This window comes from Chiloscyllium plagiosum, chromosome 6 (genome assembly GCF_004010195.1).
Source record: "Chiloscyllium plagiosum isolate BGI_BamShark_2017 chromosome 6, ASM401019v2, whole genome shotgun sequence".
Lineage (NCBI taxonomy): Eukaryota > Metazoa > Chordata > Chondrichthyes > Orectolobiformes > Hemiscylliidae > Chiloscyllium > Chiloscyllium plagiosum.
Window position 1 is genome coordinate 19339463 of NC_057715.1, and position 9352 is coordinate 19348814.

Genomic DNA, 9352 nt, shown 5'->3' on the forward strand with positions numbered 1-9352 from the left:
TGCCGGAGGTCTTAAAAAGATTAAAGATAGATAAATTTCCAAGATATGTGTATCCCAGGGCATCGTGGGAACCTAGGGAAAAATTGCAGGTCCCCAGCAGAGTGATCTGTATCGCCGACAAGCCACGGGAAGACTGGAGGGTGGCTAATGTTGTGCCTTTTTTTAAGAAAGACTGCAAGGAGAAGCCTGGGAACTGTAGACCAGTGAGCCTGATGTCAATGATGGGTAAATTGTTGGAGGTGATTCTGAGAGAAAAGAGTTACATGCATTTGGGGAGGCAAGGACACATTAGGGATTGTCAGCACGGCTTTGTGTATGGGAAATCGTGCCTCCCAAACTTGATTTAATTTTTTGAGGATGTGACCCAGAAGGTAAATGAGGGAAGGGTAGTAGATGATTTCTACATGGACTTTAGCAAGGCCTTTGTCAAGGTTCCGCACGATAGACTGGTTAGTAAAGTTAGATCACATTGGATCCAGGGAAAGCTTGCCAATTGGATACAAAATTTGGCTTGACAGTAGGAGACAGAGGGTGGTGATGGAAAGTTGGTTTTCAGACTGGAGGTTTGTGACCAGCAGTATTCAGCAGAGATCAGTACTGGATCCATTGTTGTTTGTAATTTATAAAAATGATTTGGATGAGAATATAGGAAGCACGGTTAGTAGGTTTATGGATTAAGCCAAAATTGGTGATGTAGTAGATAGTGAAAAAGGTTATCTAAGAGTGTAATAGGATCTTGATCAACTGGGCCAATGGAGTGGCAGATGGAATTTAATTTAGATAAATGTGCAGAGTTGCATTTTGGTAAAACAAAAAGGGCAGCTCTTAAACAATTAATGGTAGCATCCTAGGGAGTGTTGTCAGACAGAGAAACCTAGGGGTTCAAGTACATAGCTCCTTGAAAGTGGTGCCATAAGTAGGCAGGAAGGTGAAGAAGGCATTTGGGAGACTCAGAGAATTGAGTATAGGAGCTGGGATATCATGTTGCGGGGTATCGTGTTGAGGCCACTTTTGGAGTACTGTGTATAGTTCTGGTCATCTCACTATGGGAAGGACATTATAAAATTGGAAAGTGTGCAGAAAAGAGTCTATTAGAGTTTGAGTTATAGGTAAAGGCTGGGACATTTTGCACTGAATGTTGAGGGGTGGCCTTTAGAGGTTTACAAAATCATGTGGAGCATAGATAAGGTGAATAACAAAGGTCTTTTCCCCACGGTAGGGGAGTCCAAACTTAGAGAGTATAATTTTAAGGTGAGAGGAGAAAGATTTGTAAGGGATCTGGGGAGCAACCTTTTCACACAGAGGGTGGTTCATGTGGAATGAACTGCCAGAGGGAGTGGTGGATGCAGGTACAATTACAATAGTTAAAAGACATTTGGATAAGTACATGAATAGGAAAGGTTTAGAGGGATATGTGCCAAAGCCAGGTAAATGAGACTAGTTTAGTTTGGGGAACTTGGTCAGCATGGATGAGTTTGGCTGAAGAGTCTGTTTCCATCCTGTGTGACTCTATGATTATATTTGAAATCTAGTCACTGTTGTCGTGTAGGAAACAAACAGCCAATCTCGTCATGGGGAAAATCAATACCCCACTATAAGACCATAATTAGACTATCAGCTACCATGACAGTTATTAAGCGATAAATATTTGTCACTGCACTGCATTGCATCTGAGGACAAGCTGAAGCAAGGGGAGGAATGTATAGGAGTGAGGTGTGTGCTACACCTCTCTGTCCATGTTTGTGTTTTCATACTCCTGTGGTATAAGTTAAAATGCTGCAGAGACAGACTTTTCAGAAGCTCTGTGTTATTCAGTCAGTAAAGAAGTGTCTTAATCAAATTTTTAAAATGCTATTTTGAATTAGGTGATGCGTGGAATGAATATTAAGAATATCTAGTCTGCACAAGAAGAAGAATTAACTGATTTGAATTACCTAACTAAAAGTAGAGAAACAGTTGTGTAGTAATTGAATAATTTGATGGCGGTAAAGCCCAGATTGACATTTTGTGGATGATGGAGACAATGGTTACTTACTGCAAATATGCAATTTATTTGTGTTTGCTTTAGCTTTTTCATTTTGAGTTGATGTGTTTAATTTATCAATATTATATCTATGTATTACAATTTGCACTTGAATTTTGCCTTATTATTACTTTGAAATTTGATATGGGCCATATCACAAATGTGCAAATATTCATGAAAGGGATAATGCATACAGTCTAAGTATTAACAAACATTGTTCTAAAAATCAGCATAACTCAAACATTAATATGTGAAGGATATTTCAAATAAAAAGAGGCATTTCATTACAATCAACACAGCAAAACTACACATCACATTACCAGTAGTTCTAAGTACATGCATTACTTATTTCACAAATCTGAGACCACATGCAATCTAATAATCTTTCTAACTCAGCCTCTCCTATGTAGGGTCTCTGAAATAGCAGCGAGTCTTGTCCAATCCATTGCCCTTTGTGTCTTTAATTCTTTATAGCTGTATAACACAGCTATTGCAGTCTCTGCTCTATTTTCAAAGGCATGTTTGTGCTGGAACTTGAACATGCTCCAGATCTCTGAATTCTTAAAACTATCTATCAAATCATGATTTGGAGATGCCAGTGTTGGACTGGGGTGTACAAAGTTAAAAATCACACAACACCGGGTTATAGTCCAACAGATTTAATTGGAAGCACACTAGCTTTCGGAGTGACGCTCCTTCATCAGGTGATGAAGGAGCGTCGCTCTGAAAGCTAGTGTGCTTCCAATTTTGCCTGTTGGACTATACCTGGTGTTGTGTGATTTTTATCTGTCTAGTGGCATTATTACAATACAAATGTCTCCCATCATTTCTGGATTAAAAATATTATCTGAAGTTTTGAATGCTTGAACTGCTCCTGACTCTTCTGCCACCAGCAGTTTAAATGAAGCTTTCATGGTTAACAAACCAGACAAATGTCTAGGGGGCATGGCTAGCACCTACTTATCCATTTATCCAGCTAAACAGGAGTTCAGGCAGTCTGTGAAACCTTTATTATGTTGGGATCCTGAAGCAGATTGGTGGTATTGAAAGCTGATATTCTCGATATGGTAAAAAAAAACACTTGTGGATATGCAGGAAAACTACTGTGCTGTTGGATTAAATTGGCTGAAGGGTTAGCCTGCATTGCTGTGCTCTTCCAGCACCACTGATCCAGAATCTGGTTTCCAGCATCTGCAGTCATTGTTTTTACCTGAAGGGTTAGCTGTTAATCTAAGAATGTTTATCTTTCCAAATCACTTCCTGAAGCATGACATTTGATTGTGCAGATGAGATGCAATGTGCAACTGTTAGTTGCAAGAAAATATCCTTAAAACTACATCTGCAAAGTAAATGTGCTCAGAGATAAGCTGACAATATTGCTTTAGTTGAATAAAGCTTATTAATTTTATACTATCAGATTGCATTTGCTGTGGCTTCTGTTTAATGTCATGGCTTTCATTTGCAGATTGGCAAGGGACACAGAAGCAGGGAATGTTCACAGCTATGGTGGTGCAACCAATATTTCCAGTAACAGCTGACTGTGCAGTTCCAACAGCGACGTTGGTGGAAGTACATGAAGAGCCGTTGATGAATATGAACTGTAAAAAGTTTGGGGCAGTTATGGCAGGGCCAGGCAGACAGGACGAATGAGGGGGTGTCAAGCCAGGAGCAGAGGAGTGGAGGTGTGGAAACCTACATAGATGATTTTCATTGGAGGCAGTCTCTGTTGGGCACAAAGGGTGTGATGCAGAAGGAAAATCCCACCCATGCCCGTGGCCAAAGTCATGAGGGTAAACTGCCCTGAATTGGCTAAAGGGTGAATGATCACTACCAGCTATCACCAAGGTTTTACCAGAGGCAAATAGCCAACAGGCATGATACCCCTCCCACTCCCCAGAGGATAGAGTGGGGGTATAAAGTTCCTCCTTGGATTCGGGCTTCTTGCCTTAGATTGAAATTTACAGAGATCTGAAAATGGGCATAGGGACAGTGATGTGCAATTAGCAGATATCGCTGTCCTTCGGTGCAGGGAGTAAGTGCAATTTGCACGGCCTACTGAATGTGCTGTCAAGTGGCTGAGCAGGGTCTGTGAAATAGTGAACCTTTTCAAGCGAGCCTGTGCTGCTTCAAGCAAACCAAAAGTGACGGTTCATTTTAGATGCCTAATTCGTAACTTGACCTCAAACATACCTTACCCTCAGATATTTAGTACGAGTGCAGCCCTCAGATCCACAGCTCACATCTTGCACACACTCACCTGCTATTCATCCCTGATATCAACAATGCCTGAGCACATTGCACCACACTCACTAATACACCTCTTTCTCTTGTACGACAAGGCAGTATATGACTGGAGGTAGCAACATCCCTGTCAGGATAAGCATGACTATGTGAACTTAACTCTACAGAGGGGACACTGTTCACTGTTATCGGAATGTCAATGACTAAGATTGTGGTCATTGTTGGGCTGTAAGCATTGAAGATGATGGTACCTTCATAACTAATCTGACTTCCCATGTCCCAATTCCCCATATCCTACAATCTTTGATGTGTTCGGTGTAGATGATGTCAGCATGTACCTTTAGCTTTAACCCCTTCCCTCACCACAGTGTTAATTAACTGTCTTTCTTCTCTCAGTTACCAGAGAACTGCAAACTGGGAAGGCAGGAAATGGAGAAATGGAGGAAAGACTGGAGGGGAAATACCAGAAGTTAATGATAAAGAAGATAGGTCATTAGTCACACTCACACATTCAACAACCAGCTGAGATACTGACATTTTGTGGACTTTGGATGCTAAGGTCAAAGCAAGAACTACACATGGTAAGACTTGGGTTTGAGTGACCTGCAGTCAGGGCAGGTCTAGCACAGGTGCCAGCTCACAGATCTGTAAGGTGGCACATGCGTTCAAGGACAACAAAACCATTTATAACCTCCCCCACTAAATGTCAGCAGCCTCCAGTGCCATGTTTCAGCCACTGGGTTAATACAACATGGAAGCACTGTGAGGCCCCTTTTGGTCATGGCTGACCATGGTATGCATCCTCATTGTTCTAGCTTTCTGCTTCCCTGAAGCAATGTCACTTGTGACTGAAGAGACCAATACTGGAGTGACAGTCCCAGTCGCAGAGGTCATATCTGTATGTGGCCATTGATTTGTTAGAGCTGCTGCACTCAAAAGGTGGCATGGTGGCTCAGTGGTTAGCACTGCTGCCTCACAGTGCCAGGGACCTGGGTTTGATTCCTGCCTCGGTAACTGTCTGTGTGGTGTTTGCACATTCTCCCCGTGTCTGTGTGGGTTTCCTCCAGGTGCTTTGGTTTCCTCCCACAATCCAAAGATGTGCAGGTTAGGTGAATTGGCCATGCTAAATTGCCCTTAGTGTTAAGTGCATTAGTCAGGGGTAAATATAAGGTAGGGGAATGGGTTTGGGTGGGCTACTCTCCAGAGGGTCAATGTGAACTTATTGGACTGAAGGACCTTTTTCCATACTGTAGGGAATCTAATCTAATCACTCCTTCCTTCATGCCCACTTGTCTGCTGCAGCACTCATCAGCTTCCTTTTCTGTTTTGAGGTATTGTTTCAGGGTGCTTCTCCATCTCGTGGAGTCAGCTTCAAGCCTTTCTCAGGACTCTGTAACGATATCTAGCACCTTCATGTCCCTTATGCAGACATCCTTTTAGCGCAGCTGGGGATGCCCAGTTAGTCTCTTCCCAGATGCATGCTCTCCATAGCAGATATCCTTTGGGATGCGGCCATTCTCCATGCAGTGGACATAGCCCAGGCAGCGCAGTCTCCATGGCCTGAGCAGAGTGTACATGCTGGGAAGGCCAGGGTGAGATAGGACTGCTGCTTTGGACATCCTGTCTTGCCAGGATATGCCTAGGATATGGCAGATACTCCTCAAGTGGAAGGTGTTCAGTCTTCTCTCCTATCTGGTGTATGTAGTCCACATTTCACTGCTGTTCAGCAGTGCACTAATGATGCAGGATTTGTACTCTGATATTTTAGTCTTCACTGTCAGCTTGGGATTTGTCTATGCTCGAGTTGTGAGGCGAGCAAGAGTTGAGGCTGCTTTCCCAATCCTCTTGTTGATCTCTGTGTACAAGAAGAGGTTGTCAGTGATGGTAGAGCCAAGGTATGTGAACTGATGAGCAACATTGAGTTCGGAGTCTTTGATGGTGATAATTGGCGGTGTCTTTGTGTCCTGTCCCAGGACACTTGTCTTCTTCAGATTGAAATCCTTGCAAGCATGAGAGAGTCGGTCTGTCAGTAACTGGAGTTCCTGCTGAGTGTGTGTTGCAACTGCAGCATCATCGGCAAACAGCATGTTCCTTATGAGTGCCGCACGTACTTTTATCTTGGCTCTGAGGCTGGCCAGGTTGAAGAGCCTGCCATCTGATCTAGTGCAGAGGTAAATCCCCTCCATTGCAGTGCCAAAGTCATGTTTCAGGAGCGCAGCAAAAGAAAATCCCAACGAGTGTGGGAGCGAGTTTACAGCCTTGTTTGCTACCGCTGTGGATGTCGATAGGCTCAGAAGAGCTGCCGTTGAACTGCAGTGTCCCCTTCATGTTACTGTGGAAGGATTCGACATGCTCAGCAGTTACAGTGGGCAGCCAATCTTCAGGAGAACCTTGAAAAGGCCGTTTCTGCTGACGAGGTCCAATGCCTTGGTGAGGTCGATGAAAGTGGCATACATGGGCATTTTCTGTTCTCTGCACTTCTCCTGCAGTTGGTGAAGGGAGAAGATCATGTCTAATGTTGACCTTTTAGCTCAGAAGCTGCATTGTGGCTCTGGGTATACATGTTCTGTTGGCTTCTGCAGGCGATTCAAGATGACCTGAGCAAAAGCTTTGTCGACAGTGTTTAGGAGAGTGATGCCTCTGTAGTTGACGCAGTCATTTCTCTCGTTCCTGTGCTTGTAGAGGGCAATGATCTTGGCATCCCTATTGGCCTGCGGTATAGCTCCTTCTTGCCAGCATTGACAGAGGACTTCATGCAATGGGAGCAGTAGCTAGTCTTGCAGCACCTGATCAGATCAGGAGGAATCCCATTGCTACCTGGGCCTTACCTGAGGTCAGGCTGTCAGTGGCCTGGCTGAGCTCTTTTACAGATGGCTTTGTGTCTAGCTTGTCCATGGTTGGTATCAAGTGCTGAAGCGGCCACGGTGCACTCTCTGGAGTAGAGATCAGAGTAATGTTCAACTCACCTCTCCATCTGCTGGCCTTTGCCTGTAATTATTTCCCCAGTAGAGGATTTGAGGATGGCTGTCTTGCTCTGAGCTGTTCCGAATGCCTTCTTGATGCCTTTGTACATTCCCCTAATGTTCCCCATTACAGCGGCCGTCTGAATTTCATGCATAACGCACATGAAGGTGCTAGATATCGTTATGGAGTCCTGAGAAAGGCTTGCAGCTGACCCGACAAGATGGAGAAGCACCCTGAACCGGCACCCCAAAACAGGGGAAAAGAAGCTGGTGAGTGCTACAGCAGACAAGTGGGCATGAAGGAAGGAGTGATTAGATTGAGCTGTGTCCAGTACTGGTTAGCGCAACACCTGGCAGTCTGCTGAACCATGTTCCTGACAGTCCTGAGAATCTGCAGGTTCTTCCCACTGGCTGACCACTTGTACTCAGCTAGGGCGACACACTTGGCTTCAACGATGGGGGTCATCTTGGTTGCCTTAGCCCCAAACCAGTCGTGTGTCTTGCATGTCTTCTTCCTAAAGATAGCCAGGGATGTGCGGTGCATGGTATCCTGCAACGTTTCCCACTTCTCTGTAGCAGAGTCTCCGGGTATCGAGACGCTGAGTTTTCTCTTGAAAGCCTCCGAGAACTGTTGCATTAGGTCTGGCCGGGACATCTTACTGACGTTAATGCAAAGGTTCCCCTGTTACTTAGTGCGATGGAATCTCTTAGGTTGCAGCCTCATCTTGGAACACACTAAAGAGTGCTTTGTGTCACAGTCCACACTGTGGTAAGAATGTGCGTGGAAACTTTGTTTAATGGCGGTGTGCCTAACTAGGATCAGATCAGGTTGGTGCTACTGCTTTGAGCATGGGTGCCTCCAGGAAAGCTTGTGCTGAGGCTTTGTCTGGAAATAGGTGTTAGTGATGCACAGCTTGAGCAGTTGCCCAAACCAAAATGCCCAAGGCAGAAGGGCCATGACTCATGGTCTGCATCCTCTCCGGCATTGAAGTCACCCAGAAGAACAAGTTGCCCCTTCCGAGGGATGAGGGGTACAAGATTTTCGTAGAACTCATCCTTTGTGTCTGGCATGGAGGACAGTGTCGGGGCATACATGCTGACAAGGGGGACTGGGCTTACGGTGGTGTTGAGGCGAAGGGTCATGAGTCTCTCTGAGCCATTGCTGCCTGGATTTTCTAAATTCGTATGGCTGTACTTTACTGTCAAACCATGCTCTCTGGGCTCATCAGCTAGTAAACATATAGTCCTTCCCTTTTAGTGAGTCTGCCTCTGCCAGCCTTGTTTCCTGGGGGGCAGCTTTGTCCAAGTTGAGTCCTTTGAGCTCGTTATTTATGACAGCCGATTTCCGAGAGTCGCTCATGTCTAGGAAGTTTTCTGAGAGGCCAGTCATCATTGTCCGGACATTTCAACTTCCCAGTTTTAGAGCTGGTCTCTTTTGTTGGCTACTTTTGTTGTTTGATGCGGTGATTACAACCTGCTGTTCGGATAACTCCTAATCCCCATGCATCTAATGAGGATAGCAGATTGTGGGACACCTCCTTACTGGCTGGGGGCTGTCCAGTTTGAGGCAGGAAATAGCTGTCCAGTGGGATCCGAACATCCCTCCCAATGTCGGGAGCAGACCATGCCATCGCGCTGTACTCCAATCTAGCGATGACTTAGAGCCAGTATCTGTTTTGCCCCGTGTAGTGTTGAAGCTGTGGGCGAAGCTGGAGGCTCCACTCCAGGTGAGGTGGTGGTAGGATGCAAGCCTTGGTGGTGTGGTATGGGGAACAAGCTGTTGCCCATGAAATACAATTCCCCCCCGCCCCCCCCACGACATTGGCTAATCCAAAGGTACAACAAACCCATTACCAGCGCCAGTCACAGGAGCTGCCAGAACGAGGTTGTAGATAACGGTGAACTGCCTTCAGGACCCCAGCTCTGGAGTTTTCCTTGGTTTACTCCGTAAGCCTTTCCCACATGTGGATCTGACCGGAAGAAAGCAGAGGTTTAAAATCAGAATTTTCCTTCTCCTTGCCAGGAAGCAGCCTGCCCCAACGGTGGGGTGGGGTGTGAGGGGGGGGGAGGTGCGAGGTCTTTTCTAACCGTTCTTATCCACATCTCTCCTAACCGTCCTTATCCA